General features: G+C 45.6%; 1 pseudogene; it reads left to right on the forward strand.

Moving 5' to 3' along the window:
• The first annotated feature begins 6693 nt into the window (after window positions 1–6693).
• LOC126489494 (protein phosphatase 1 regulatory subunit 14B-like) lies at window positions 6694–9984 on the forward strand (annotated as a pseudogene).
• Window positions 9985–14750: the final 4766 nt, after the last annotated feature.

A 14750-nucleotide genomic window follows, 5' to 3' on the forward strand; every position in this document is an offset into this window, starting at 1 on the left:
GAGATGGGAAGTATGATTCTAATTAATAGTTGAAGCAGAGAGGACATTTAGAGTTGCAGGGCTGAAAATGTGTGTGTGTGTGTGTGTGTGTGTGTGTGTGTGAGAGAGAGAGAGAGAGAGAGAGAGAGAGAGAGAGAGAGAGAGAGAGAGAGAGAGAGAATACAAATATGTGATGGTGAGGAGCAGAGCTAACCCCTGCAGTGCACGCGTACACTGTCTTTGCACACATAAGTTATAATCTATTCCACACACAAGTTAAAATCTCTACCTGACATACATGTCCGTATCCCTTCCTGACCCACTGTTTGTTTTCTAGGACATCATTCACATTGTGTTTAGAGCCCAGCGTATTCCTTTCTTAGGAATTCCCAGTTTTAACTAATTATATCAGCAAATACCCTAATTCCTAGTAAAGTCACATTCTACAGTACTGCGTGTTAAGATTTCAACACAACTTTTGGGGAGAATACAGCACAACAACTGAAGCTTTTACCCTGACTGCAAAGAAAAATGCAGTTAGAAGAAAAGATGTGTGTGTTATGTGTGAGGGGAAGGAATGGTACTTCGTGCACCCATACACACAGACACACACATGCACACACACATGCATGCACACAATGCACACACACACATGCACACACAGACACGCATACACTTGCCCACACATGCACGTGCACACACAATGCACACATACATGTACACATGCACATACACACATACACACATGTACGTGCACACACAGAGCATGGAGAGGGAGGGGAGGCCTTGTTTGGGGAGTGTGCATTCGTGTCTGTTAACAGGCTGAAATCTGAGGTTCCCATAAGGCTCCTGCATGTGCATTTACACGAGTGTCTTAAGTTGCTGTGCAAGAGATGAGACTTAGTTCATCCTGAGTAAGCAGAAAAGGCCAAGCTGCTAAGTCAGGGAAGTAATCAGCATGTCTGCATTTACTGAGACTGTGATCACGGGACAAGTGTCGCTTAAATGTTGGTTCTTATATCATGTGCCTTTGTGTGCTTTTACTCATGAGTTCTTGTTAAGAGAAAAAGACCGCTAGTCTCTGCTTTTCCTGGTCCCAGGATGTGGCCTCATCCTCTTATGTTTCTCCCTATGGGCATATGGAGGTTGCATATATCATGGATCTTACCTGTGCAAAGGTTGATGGGAAGGAAGGGCTCTATTGATTTTCCTGCTGCCCACAAACAGGTCTCTGTGGGTACCCATTCCTGCTTTCTAGATTCACGTTAATAAACGTGCACTGGACACCTGCTGTATCTACACTCCCAGGCACTCAAGAAGATTAAAATTTGAAGAATACACATGGCTTGTGCTCCGGAAGTCTGTGGATCGGTAGGGTGAGTTCACAAAGCTGTGAAAGGGGCATGACAAGAGCAGCAGAGGCGCGGAAAGAGCAATTGGCTTTGGTCTTGACTATGGAGGATGCTTTCTGGAATGGGAAGCACTTACGATGAACATTAATCAAGAGAGATGGGCAGGCTGTTCAAATAGATACTCAGCAGAGGTCAGGACAGGTGCCCAGAAGGGTAAGTGGCTGGCCTGGAGGTACAAGTGCATCATGGGAAATGGAAATGCGTTCCACTACAAAGACAGGATAGAACAATTATCTTTGGAGACCCTTGATTCTGAAGAGAGAAAGGGATCAGGTGGGCCCTTCAGCAAGGTCGTGCAGGTTACAGTATGCAGTGGGATGAGGGGGATTCATCCTCAGGGCAGGATGCAGGCGAACCATGTAGGGGCTGCTACAAGTGACCTCCAAGAGTAGCCATGAGGGGGCAAACCAGGGAGTAGAGATGCCAGGTGGCCTAACAGCTGCAGGGTGTGGGATTCCATCTCCTTCACCCTTCCTGGGTCCTGAGAATCGTGGGGAGAAAGTGGCCCGCAGTCAAGGGCATGTGTGAGGAAGCCCCTTTAGCTCACTCTCAGGCTGGTTTGACATGTCTCCAGCTCCTCCGTCCTCTCAGCTCTGAGAGCAAGCTCCCCACTTGGTCACTGCTCCTAGATTCACCCGCCCCCATTTCTGCCCCCGTCAGCCATATTTCTTCCCAACCTTTCTCTGTTTTCTCACATGTTCTTATAGTCTTCCACCAGCTGTTTTCTGCAGAGTCCTGTAAAGTTCCCACCGGTGTCACCATTGGCCCTGGGGAAGAGGAAACCATTTTAAGTGTCGTCTTCATGGCGCTCCAAGTGAGGAGGCCCTCTCATCCTTCTGAACTCTAGGAACATTTACTGAGCACCCCGCCCCACTGCAAGCTCTCCTGTCAGGCTCTCCTGGTGTCAAGATTTTCACAGAAGCTGGCCCTTCAAGGTCCTGGCGGTGGGATGGGGTGGGGTGGGGCTTCAGCCTGCCCCAGCTGTGCAGCACATTTGAATCACCTGGAGAGCTCTGAGGCCTCGCGACATGCAAATCACAGGCCCAGCTGTTTAAATCAGACCAAAGGAGCCAGCAGAAGTCATGTTTAGGATTCCCTGCTGACCAGCATGGAGGCTCAAGTTTGTAATTCCTGGTACTCGGGAGGCTGCTACTGGAACAAGGTCAAGGCCATCCTGGGCTATAGGATCAGACCTTTTCTCAAACAAGCCAACCAGTCAACCAGCCAGTCAAACAAAAGGATCCTATATAGTTTTGATTGTCAACTTGATAGACTCTAGAATCTTCTGGGAGATGGAGGAGTATCTTGAGTATATTAACTGGTGTGGGAAGAGCCGTCTTCACTGTGGATGGGACCACTCCTTGGGCAAGGCATTCTGGGTTGTATGAAGTGGAGAACGCAAGCGGATCATGCTTTCATTTCTCTCTCCGTTTCCTGGTTGTGGATGTGAGGAGACCAGTTGCTTCAAGTTCCTGCTTCCTTGACCTCCCTGCCATGACTATGCTCTTGAACTGTGTGCTGAAACAATGCCCATCTCTTTGAGATGCTTTCGTCGGGGTGTTTTATTATGGCAATAGGAAAGCATCTAAGACATCCTCAGCTGAGTCCACGGACAGCCAGCCGCTTTCGGGAATCACTCTCGTGTTTTCTCTCTACTTTTGGCAACAAACAGCTGTGTTTCTAGAATTGGTTGGCATCTGAGTTGGTGGATTAAATAAAGATCCTCTCTCTTCAGTGTGGCTGGGCATCATCTAACTCATCGAGAGCCTGGATAGAAGGATGTGGTGGTGACATCATCAGAAGGAAAAGGCGGGGGAGGAGTGGGGAATCGGAGCTGCAGTTCCCATGTTCTCTTAGTTTTGAACATTGGGGTTCTTCTTTACAGGCCTTTTAGAGGGCACACCACTGGATTACTTGATTCTCCGGACTGCAGATAACAGGGCCTGGGACTTCCTGCCCTCCTTTGGCATGTCAGTGTTTGATTTCTGCAAGGAGTCTCTTCACATTAGTGAGTGAATCCCTGACTTAGAATGAATGGCTCGCCCTGTAAATATTCAACTCTACAACGCTGTGAAAGCATGCTTATTCAGTAGAAATTGTACTTTGAATTTAATTTGTTGCCCAGGTTGGTGATACGAAGCACCATGGTATTCTTTCTCAATTCTGGGCCGCGACAGCGAGTTGCAGCTCCTATCAGCATGAGATCACAGAATAAACAGCTGGTAATGCACAGTGGATAAGTTGCAATGTTTGACAGACATGCTAGTCAGGCTTGCATTACTCTAATAAAATACCCAAGTCGGCATAAAAGGAAAAAGCATTTTATTTTGGTTCACAATTTTGAAAGTTTCAATCGGTTGGTTCATCGCTTTGGGGTCTATAATGAGGCAATGTATCATGTGACTGTGTGGTAAAGGAACCATTTCATCTCATGGCCGCCAGAAAACAAAAAGGGTAAGGGGCTGGGGTTCCACCCCTTCAAGGGCAGGCTCAGTGACCTAGTTTCCTCCCACTGCTTAGAGTTCTAGCATCTTTGTATAGAGTCACAGGCTGGTGGCCAAGGCCTTTGGGAGACTCTTATCCAAACCATTCATTAGTTACTAAATGTATTTTCAGCTCAGGACACTGTCAACTGATGATGGACTTTTGAGGACATAACCCCATCATAACAGAACTTGTCTGCTTTTGTGGAGAACCATGAGACATACAGAGCTAGAAAGTGATAGTTCCCTGTGCCAGAGCCCAAGGTCCAGAAAAGAGTTTGAAACTCTGTTTCGAACCTCAACACTCCAGCTCCTGGAAGGAGCTGGAAACCCTTTCCAGTGTGAATGTCAGACACTTTAAAGGTCTGGTTTATCCACTCTGCCTCCGTTTCAGTAGGGTAAGCTTGCTGTGGGAAGGACTACCTGAAGGGAATATACAGGATAGCGAGGCAATGGACCTGACCCCTGGAGACCCCACTCTCACCGCTGTAGATCTCCTTATGATCCAGCAGAAATGATGGTCTGGGAGACACTCCGATTAATTGCTTTCTAGCCCTGAGATGGCACCTTCATTGCCAGTCAAAGATTTAATTAATCATGCAGGCAGATGGGCTGTCATGGGCCCCAGCAGCCGGGGTAATGAACTCATTTATTATCAGGTGCCATCAGCAGGAGGCATCTAGGATGCTGGGAAAGGAAGGGACACTCCAGAACCCAGGATCTGTTGAGGTTGGGGGAAATTCCTGGAAGTACCTGATTTTTCTAGCTTATGGTATGGGATGGGATTGTGACTTAGTTTGGAGTCAGTTTTTAAAGATACGGTGTTGCTACGTAGTCGAGGCTGGTCACAAATTCATAGCCCTGTCTCAGCACTTGAAATGCCAGTATTACAAGCATATGCCTTCATACCCAGCTCCTCTGTCTCTCTCTTTCTCTCTCTCCCTCTCTCTCTCTTTCTCTCTCTCTTTTGAGGATCATTTCGGTGCCTTATTACATATTAGGAAAGCATCCTCCCCCTGACTGTACCTCCAGCTATTGAAGGAAGTTGTCCTGATTGCATAGCATCTTAGATAGTGGCAAATTCCCTGGCATCCCTCACACTTACCTGGATGATGAAGTTAAGGCAATACAGACTAAGTTGTCGCATGTAGGCCTGATAGGATGCATTGGTCCACCAGTTCTTAATTCGGAGGTCAGGGCCTCCACATGAGTTTGTTAGCTTTTATATTTCTCAGTTGTTTTGTTCTTTCTCCCCCATGCCCAAACCGTGTTATAAACATACATTTGTATCATTTATTAGCAGTGATAAACATTGCAGAATTCCCGAGAGAGTAAGTGTGAAGTACCCAGTGCAGACACTGCATCCCAAAAGCCTCTACTTAGCCCACTTTGGTTCTGAAGGTCCAAGCGTCTAATACAGAAACTGGAATCTTGTCATGGGTATAGCTCTCACTCTGGAGAATTGCTGTGTGCCTCTGAAAGCTCTGGGCAGACAGAACCAACGGTCATAGCCATTTGAGGAGGAGAAGCAGGGGAGGGAATGGCTGCAGGGGTCCTGGTTACCAGGGATAGTGGGTGGGATGCATGCCATCTAGTCTCCTTGAGTGAGCAGTGTGCGGTCTAGAAGACATTTACTCTCCTAGTCTATAGACAAGCTTCTTAAACTGTAGGTTACAGCCCAGTGTGCAAACTTTAGTTACAGTGACAAGTTCCTGAACATGCAACAACCGCATCCCAATTCACAACCAAAGACATAATGGATCTGAGGGGTTTCTGGAAGCACCTGCCTGTGTTGCATGGGATGGCCTCACTGCAGCTTTGCATGTTTTGTAAGCAGAATGCATATTTTGTACCTCACGTGCATTTTGTACCACACACATGCCTTCACGCTATACAGTGCTCACACACACTACCCAAAATCTCTCTACTTAGAATCAAGATTATTATGTGTGTTTTTACTGTGCATACAGAATTTTCTTCTCTTATAGAAACGTAATGATTTAATTATGGAAAACAGAATTTTAATATTTTCTTGCCATCATTCCTCAGTCTGTAAGTATTAAGTTGGCATGCCTTTTGATTGTATTGTGTTTAAATGCTTGATTTTAAAAATTGCCATTTGAGTTGCTGACTGGGGTTTCATACACACACACACACACACACACACAAACTTCATAAAAAATAAATTTTGGCTTTGGATTAGGACAGAATATCCAAAATTTTCTGAAATAACCTCAAACACATTTCTGCCAAGTTTTGTTCTATGTATTTATGTGACATGCTGTTATCAGCATTGACCATTGAAAAATGAAAATATGGATCAAATATTCAGGCAAGGCTTGATTATTTTTGTAAAAAAATAAAATGCATGTCTCATTAGTATGCCCATTTTCTTTAATCTTTAAGTTTATATATATAGTAATGTTTAAATATGTTTCTTTATGATTTAGTATCAGTAAATGCTTCATTTGCATACCTATTTTATGTACCTAGGTTCTTGGAGTCATGTAAAAGTTACTTGACTGGCGAGAAGTAGTAAGTGGAGAAAGTTTTGGAAGCCCTGGTGTGGTGCAGACAAACCTGAAGTTCAAGTGCCTGGCTCCTGCACCCTCTTTCTTCTGTTTGCTGGCTCCCAGGAACCCCGACCCCAGCCTGTCCACCCAGGCCTCACAAAGCAGTCTCCTGGGGGGACCCTTGACCTCATCCCTTCTGTGCCAGTCACACTCCCTGGAGTTGGCACTTCCCACTTTTCTCCAGCTATTTGTTGGTGATGGGAAGATCCTTGGCTTAGCGCCCCCACCTCATGCTGCAGCTGAGCCATGAGGCTGGAACTGGACCTGGAGCTGAGCCTGCTGCTCAGGTGCAGTGGAACAGACCTCTTGGTTAGGAGATGGTCTGGGAGTCAGCTGTTCTCTGTGAGATACAGCACCTCTTTGTGGAGAGTAAGCAGAATACACAGGGGCCATTTTGTTAGACCTGTCTTGGCAGCATATCATCATGGGATGCGGCACTCTACCCTAATCTCTGCCATAAAATCATAACTTCCTATTTTCTTTTCTTTTTTTCTTTTTTTTGGCTGGGTGTTATATGGCCCAGGTTAACCTCCAACTTGCTATGTAGCCAAAGTTGATTCAAACTCCTGATCCCTCTGCCTCTATCTCCTAAGTGTTAAGATGACAGGCTAAGCCATCATGTCTGGCTGTCTCAGAAATTTTCGAAAAGAAGCAAGGGTCTTCTAAATTTAGACTCTGTGGTAACAGTATTGAGAGAAAACAGCTACTAATTTTCTGTGCCTGTTGTGTGTTGTGGAATACTAGTTAAAGATGTGTTACATTTCTTTATGTTATGGAATGTTTATTTAATGATACAAAGATGTGTTGCAGTCTTTTATGTTGCATTTGTTTAACTCTGTGAAGCTGTGTTGCTTTGCCTGTCTAACACATCTTAATGGCCAATAGCTAGGCAGGAGAGAGAAATAGGAGGGGCTGGCATGCAGAAAGAATAAATAGGAGAAAAAGAGAAGTCAAGGAGTGAGAAAAGGAGAAGGAGAGGAGGACATCAGGGGCCAAGACGTAAAGAAAGGTATATAGAACAGAGAAAGATAACAGCCCACAGGTAGACGGGATAATTTAGCTAAGACTGGACATTTGTAAATAAGAAAAAGCTTCCAAGTGTGATTATTTGGGATCCGGGTGGCCCCCCAAAGACTGAAAAGAGTAAAGAGAAAAAAAAAAAAAACAGAACAAAATGAAAAACACAAATACACCTATGTGCCGGTCAGATCAGCAGTCCAGAAGCTTGCGTGCTGAAAACGTGGCTTGTGCTCTTGTAAGAATAATACCAGCTTGCACAACGCTTACTGTGCCACAGGACCCACGTGAAGCCTCATCTTCCGTGAGCATTCTCAGAACAAGCAGGGCAGGCGAAACGCGTCTTCCAAGCTCACACAAATAGTGAGGGGTGGAAGCCATTCAAACCAAGATATGTGGCTTCCAAGTCTGGGCTTCTAGCCATTTTACTATGTAGTCTCCCTGGGAAGACAGTGTGACATTTGTCTCAACCCTGGCAAAGGTAAAGTGGACCCCAGAGCCTTTTCAGGTTGGCCTTCTTAGAAGCACACCCCACACTGAAACAGGCTTTAGTGTTTCAGAAATTCCTCACTTTCAGAAGGGTCAGCAGATAGTGCCAGCACCTGCTTGGGAACTGTGGTACCTTTGCCAAGGTGGGTCTACAGAAAGTGGCTGAGTGGGGGATTAAAGACCAGACCACAAGGACTGAGTAAGTCTTGCAAGGCTTGGGTAAGCGAAGAGAATACCTGTTGGCCTTAAGGACCACGTGGCCTGACTGTGGTCTCTATCTTGTAGAGAAGTGCATACAGAGGGATGGGTCTCTATAGCAGAAAGTGACGGTAAGTCAAAGGTGACGGCAAGTCAAAGCTGTAATTAATCTCAATTGCCTGGAGTACAGTGGGGCGTGGTGGGGGCTATGGCCAACTGAAGTGCTTATCCCCCTAAAGGAAAGAGCTATTACTGAGTCCCAGCTATTGGCAGCCATGTAGGAATATGAACTTTAACAGATACTGTAGATCTGATTTTTTATTTGAAATATCATTTTTCTTGAATGGGACTATTTTGAGTTTGTGCTGCTGTGCTTCGAAGAACTGACCATGAGAAGGTAGGATCTTACAGTGTTCCCTCTGTCAACTTGAGTGTGAACAAGCAGTCCTAGTTGGGAGAGACCAAGTGCCTGCACACAGGGACAGTGGCACGAAGCCAGACAAACCTGAAGGGCTCCATTAGTCCTAGGGACAAGAGGCCCAACCTTCAATCAAACTCTTGTTAACCAGTCTATGGATGGCTGTAAGCCAAGTAAGAAGTATCAAAGGCTATGACTCCTCTTGACGCCCTAGTGAGGTAGAGTATCCAATTCCTACACTCATGACAGTTGCCTTTTAGCCCTCGCAACCGCCCTAACCGCTAAGAAACAACCACATGTTGTTAACAGATTCAGATGGCCTACCTCCCACAAAGGAACACAGTGAGTGGAATAGTAAACGCATGCCCAAGTGTAAGGAATCAGACAGACTGGGTTTCTTGGCACTCTCTCAGCAGCCATATGGTCTGCAGAAACTTTGAGTTTCTAGGCCTCTGTCTCCTCACCACATAAGTGGAAGAGCCATGCCCGGTAGATGTGCTGGTGGCTGAGATTATTTAAGGTCCTGAACATGCAGTGCGCTGCCTCTTCCCTAATGAGTACATCAGCAATAGCTGTGACCATGATGCTCAGCAGATGCCAAGCTTAGGTGGCTCTTCCTTGATCTCCACGGTGAGATCGTGGTCATGTGCCACTCTAACCTCTTTATATGTTAATAGGCTTTCCTGTCCAGACTGTTCCCACTAGAAAGTGATATGGAACGCAATTGTCCAGGACGATTAATGGTGTGCACAAGTGTCTGACGGGTGCTTGGTGTTTGGTTAGAATAGAAATGTACCAAAAATATAAAATGTAGGTTGGCTGCCCCGGATCCTGGGCCGGGCAGTGGGAGCACGGGGTCTCATGTCTACTTCCAGAGCTCCCCAGGGGCAGCCTGTGAAGGCGGGGGGGGGGGGTGTGGAGCACGGATGATGATGGCCTGGTGAGACGGCAAGGGAAGGTCACCGTCAAGTACAACCACAAGGAGCTACGGAAGCGCCTCAACCTGGAGGAGTGGATCTTAGAACGACTGCCAGGAGGAGATCCCAGAGCTGGAGATAGATGTGGATGAACTCTTGGACATGGAAAGCAATGATACCCGGGCTGCTAGAGTGAAGGAGCTGTTAGTTGACTGTTACAAACCCACTGAGGCCTTCATCTCTGGCCTGCTGGACAAGATTGGGGCATGCAGAAGCTGAGCACACCCCAGAAGAAGTAAGGGTCCTGACCCAGATGACCATGGCTCCCACAGGACAATCGCTGCACCCAACCTTGTAGCAAAAGTAATACCAGGGGACCCTGTGGCCAAGCCTGGTGCCATGAGCAGGGATCCCTGTGCCCCTGCCTAGGGGCCACTTCCCTTGCCCTCAGTTTTCCATTTTTGAGGTTTTTTATTGTTATTAAACTGATGGGACTTTATATATATATAAAATGTACCCTGGGCTTCAATGTTATTTGTGTGAAACCCAGAACATAACATGTCTCTTTAGTCCTTTACATAGATTCTATCTATCTATCTATCTATCTATCTATCTATCTATCTATCTATCTATCTATCATCTATCTAGACACTCATGTAACCTAGACTGACTTTGAACTCATTATGTAGCCAACAACGTCCTTAGACTTCAAGCATAAGCCATTATACCTGGTTTTATCCTGGGGATTGAATCCAGGGCTTTGTGCATGCTAGGGAAACATTGATTATAAGCTGAAGTGATGATTTCTTGGGTCTACTAAGTATGTATGAAAATGTTGTTTAAACATTTCTGCTACTTTTTGTTGTAATAATAGGGGCGGCGGGCCGCTTCCTGCCACCGGGCCGCTTCCAGCCACCCGGCCGCCTGCACGGCTAGCTTTACCTGAAATAATTACATGGAAACTGTATTCTTTTAAACACTGCCTGGCCTATAAGTTCCAGTTTCTTATTGGCTAGCTCTTACATATCGATCTCACCCATTTCTAATAATCTGTGTAGCCCACAAGGTGGCTTACCAGAGAAGATGTTAACCTGCGTCTGTCTGGAGTGGGAGAATCATGGCAACTCCTGACTCAGCTTCTTTCTCCCAGCATCCTGTTCTGTTTACTCCACCCACCTAAGGGTTGGCCTATCAAGGGGCCTAGGCAGTTTCTTTATTAATAAGAAATCACTCCCACAACTTTTTATAATTATTTTCACCTATTTCCATTTACTCTTCAATTTTAATTATTTTATCCTTTTATTTTTTTGTATGTATGAATGTTTTGCTTGCATATATGTCTGTGCACCACGTGCATGATTTGTGCCCGCAGAGGCCGGAAGAGTGTATTGGATCCCCTGGACATGGAGTTAGAGACGATGCTGGGAATCGAATCAGGCTCCTCAGGGAGAGCAGCCCCTTGCTACCCCCTTACTTTTTAAAAATTATGGTGAATATAAAATTCAAAGTTGCATATCTGGCTTGAATTAAAATTCAGTTCATCAATTTAGCCTAACATGGAATAGGCACTGAAGATACAAATGCTGAGTGGTCAAATGACGTCACAGATTCTAGGGCTGTTTTCTTTCTCTAGCTGTGTGCCCTTGCTCCCAGACCCCTTCCCCTCCAGTGAGCGGTGACCATAGACTCTTGACTGTCATTCACCATCAGTCAGCTTCTCAGTCCCACACTCGCTATGAAATGGATGATGTCTTAGGGTTTTCATTGCCGTAAAGAGATACTATGGCCCTGGCGACACTTATGAGGGAAAAACATTTCATTGGGGTAGCTTGCATTTTCAGACGTCTAGTCCATTACCATCGTGGGACAGCATGGTGGCATGGAGACAGACATGCGAAGGAGCCGAGAGTCCTACATCCTGAGCAGCTGACAGCAGGAAGTGAACTATGTCACTGGGCATAGCTTGAGCATAGCCCACCCTCACAGTGACACACATCCTCCAACAAAGCCACACCGACTTCAACTCCTGATAGTGCCAGTCCTTATGATTTATGGGGCCAGTTAAATTCAAACTACCACAGATGGCAAAGGTTCAGAGCAGTGAGGAGGCTTTAAGAATTTGTCCTTGGTTAGCAACACAGTAGAGTGGAGCTAGAGTGCCTATCCCAAAACTTCGTCTTGTCAACTAAGCACGTAACATATTTCCATAAAAGCAGGAGGAACTCCTCGGGTTATTTCTTCTTGGAAATGATCAAGGCTGGAAATCCTCGGGACACTGCAGAAGAAGTGGCCATATGGATACCAGTGGCAAAGTGAGCCCTCAGAAGATGCCATCTTTCCTTCTGATACCTTGACCCCAAATTAAGTTCAAACTCAAACCAACCATCTGCTTCTGTAGGAAACATTAAGGCTGTAGTCACCGTAGACCAGAAGCAAGAGCACTCTCATTTGGGGCATTCTGTCATTTCCTTAAGTAAAAGGGCCATGGGGTGCCCTTGTAGTTGTGATAATAGTGTTGAAGAAGCCAGAAGTGTTGGCAGGAGCCCTTTGGAAGACTCTGAAATCATTAATATTATTGATCCAAAGAGGCTGCCATTTGGCATCTGCCATGTTTCTTTCTTTCTTCCTGTTCCACTAACACACAGGATAGCATCACTACCACCTTCATGCAAGTGTAGAATCTGTGCCCAGGGAACCATGTGCCAGTCAGAAAAGGATTCATCAATATCCTTAGAGTCAATTAAATCCTAATGTGATGCAGTTACATAATTCTATAAATACAAGCAAGGGGGGTAAGAAATAACGACGAAAAAGGAAGGGCCACTGTACACAAGCATAGTACGGATGTAAGGTATGGCCATGGGAAGCTTTGCTCTAGTCCTTCTTGTGACTTCAGAACGTGTTATTATTGTTATTCCTTGAAAACTACAGCTCCCAGACTCCTCCTGGATTACCGACACCTGTGCACGTGGGCGTGCCCAGGTGCGGGTCTCCCAGATAACCTTGCGCTTCCCGTTAAAAGCGAGCTTNAAACACAATGTACATAATCCAGACTCTCTGTGAATTTTCCATTTTTACGTGGCTTATTTTTCTTTATTTCTCTTAATCTATAACTATCTGAACTCTGTCTCTTTAAAGACTGTACCCTTTTTTTTTAAAGCATTAACTTTATTCTCTATATTCGTTTTCTTCTCTCTCTCAAGCCTACGTACATTCATCCAACAGTGTGGTCTTTTATGTCTGAATCTGTTTTATTATGAATCTGTAACATTTTTTTATTATCCAGGAGCATTTCTTAAAATGTTAAGCAATTCTTAAAAACTTAAGTTGCACCATGTACAGGTAATACGGTACCGTCTGTGTCCTGCCCAGTCGAAACCTTAACTGTGCTGTTATTACAGTAATTACGGTAGTTCCTGCCTGAGGTCAGCAGGATTCAGCATGGAGGAGCTGAGCCAAGCTGCTCCTGCCTCAGAGCCATTTGGTGCCCCTGAGCCACACACAGTTCCAGGCACACAGCAGTCCACATTGCCTAAAAGCAAGCCGTAGCATTTTACTCCAAATGCTCCACTCAAAAGCTCTGTCTCCCACAGGAGCCAGACAGAGATCACAATGGCAGCACAGCTCGGAAAGCCGGCATTTTAAAACAGCCAGTTTTTTCCTGCTGCTGAGTCAGGACAATTTCTTTGCGGCACGCAACCCAGAAACAGCAAAAAGCTGTCTTAAATTCTCTCTCTCTCCTTTTTAAGCCCTCTCAGGTTTACGTGGAGTTCATTAGCACGTTGGGTGCCACTCTGTTGTGAGGAGCTGCGGGCTGCTTCCCTGCCACCCCAGCTCCCGGCTGCCAGCTAGCTCTAGCTTATGCCCCGAAATAATTACATGGAAACTGTATTCTTTTAAACACTGCCTGGCCTATAAGTTCCAGTTTCTTATTGGCTAGCTCTTACATATCGATCTAACCCATTTCTAATAATCTGTGTAGCCCATGAGGTGGCTTACCAGAGAAGATGTTAACCTGCGTCTGTCTGGAGTGGGAGAATCATGGCGACTCCTGACTCAGCTTCTTTCTCCCAGCATCCTGTTCTGTTTACTCCACCCACCTAAGGGTTGGCCTATCAAGGGGCCTAGGCAGTTTCTTTATTAATAAGAAATCACTCCCACAACTTTTTATAATTATTTTCACCTATTTCCATTTACTCTTCAATTTTAATTATTTTATCCTTTTATTTTTTTGTATGTATGAATGTTTTGCTTGCATATATGTCTGTGCACCACGTGCATGATTTGTGCCCGCAGAGGCCGGAAGAGTGTATTGGATCCCCTGGACATGGAGTTAGAGACGATGCTGGGAATCGAATCAGGCTCCTCAGGGAGAGCAGCCCCTTGCTACCCCCTTACTTTTTAAAAATTATGGTGAATATAAAATTCAAAGTTGCATATCTGGCTTGAATTAAAATTCAGTTCATCAATTTAGCCTAACATGGAATAGGCACTGAAGATACAAATGCTGAGTGGTCAAATGACGTCACAGATTCTAGGGCTGTTTTCTTTCTCTAGCTGTGTGCCCTTGCTCCCAGACCCCTTCCCCTCCAGTGAGCGGTGACCATAGACTCTTGACTGTCATTCACCATCAGTCAGCTTCTCAGTCCCACACTCGCTATGAAATGGATGATGTCTTAGGGTTTTCATTGCCGTAAAGAGATACTATGGCCCTGGCGACACTTATGAGGGAAAAACATTTCATTGGGGTAGCTTGCATTTTCAGACGTCTAGTCCATTACCATCGTGGGACAGCATGGTGGCATGGAGACAGACATGCGAAGGAGCCGAGAGTCCTACATCCTGAGCAGCTGACAGCAGGAAGTGAACTATGTCACTGGGCATAGCTTGAGCATAGCCCACCCTCACAGTGACACACATCCTCCAACAAAGCCACACCGACTTCAACTCCTGATAGTGCCAGTCCTTATGATTTATGGGGCCAGTTAAATTCAAACTACCACAGATGGCAAAGGTTCAGAGCAGTGAGGAGGCTTTAAGAATTTGTCCTTGGTTAGCAACACAGTAGAGTGGAGCTAGAGTGCCTATCCCAAAACTTCGTCTTGTCAACTAAGCACGTAACATATTTCCATAAAAGCAGGAGGAACTCCTCGGGTTATTTCTTCTTGGAAATGATCAAGGCTGGAAATCCTCGGGACACTGCAGAAGAAGTGGCCATATGGATACCAGTGGCAAAGTGAGCCCTCAGAAGATGCCATCTTTCC

This window comes from Alexandromys fortis, unplaced genomic scaffold, assembly GCF_014885135.2.
Source record: "Alexandromys fortis isolate MF-2015 unplaced genomic scaffold, M_Fortis_MF-2015_v1.1 scaffold_220, whole genome shotgun sequence".
Classification (NCBI taxonomy): Eukaryota; Metazoa; Chordata; class Mammalia; order Rodentia; family Cricetidae; genus Alexandromys; species Alexandromys fortis.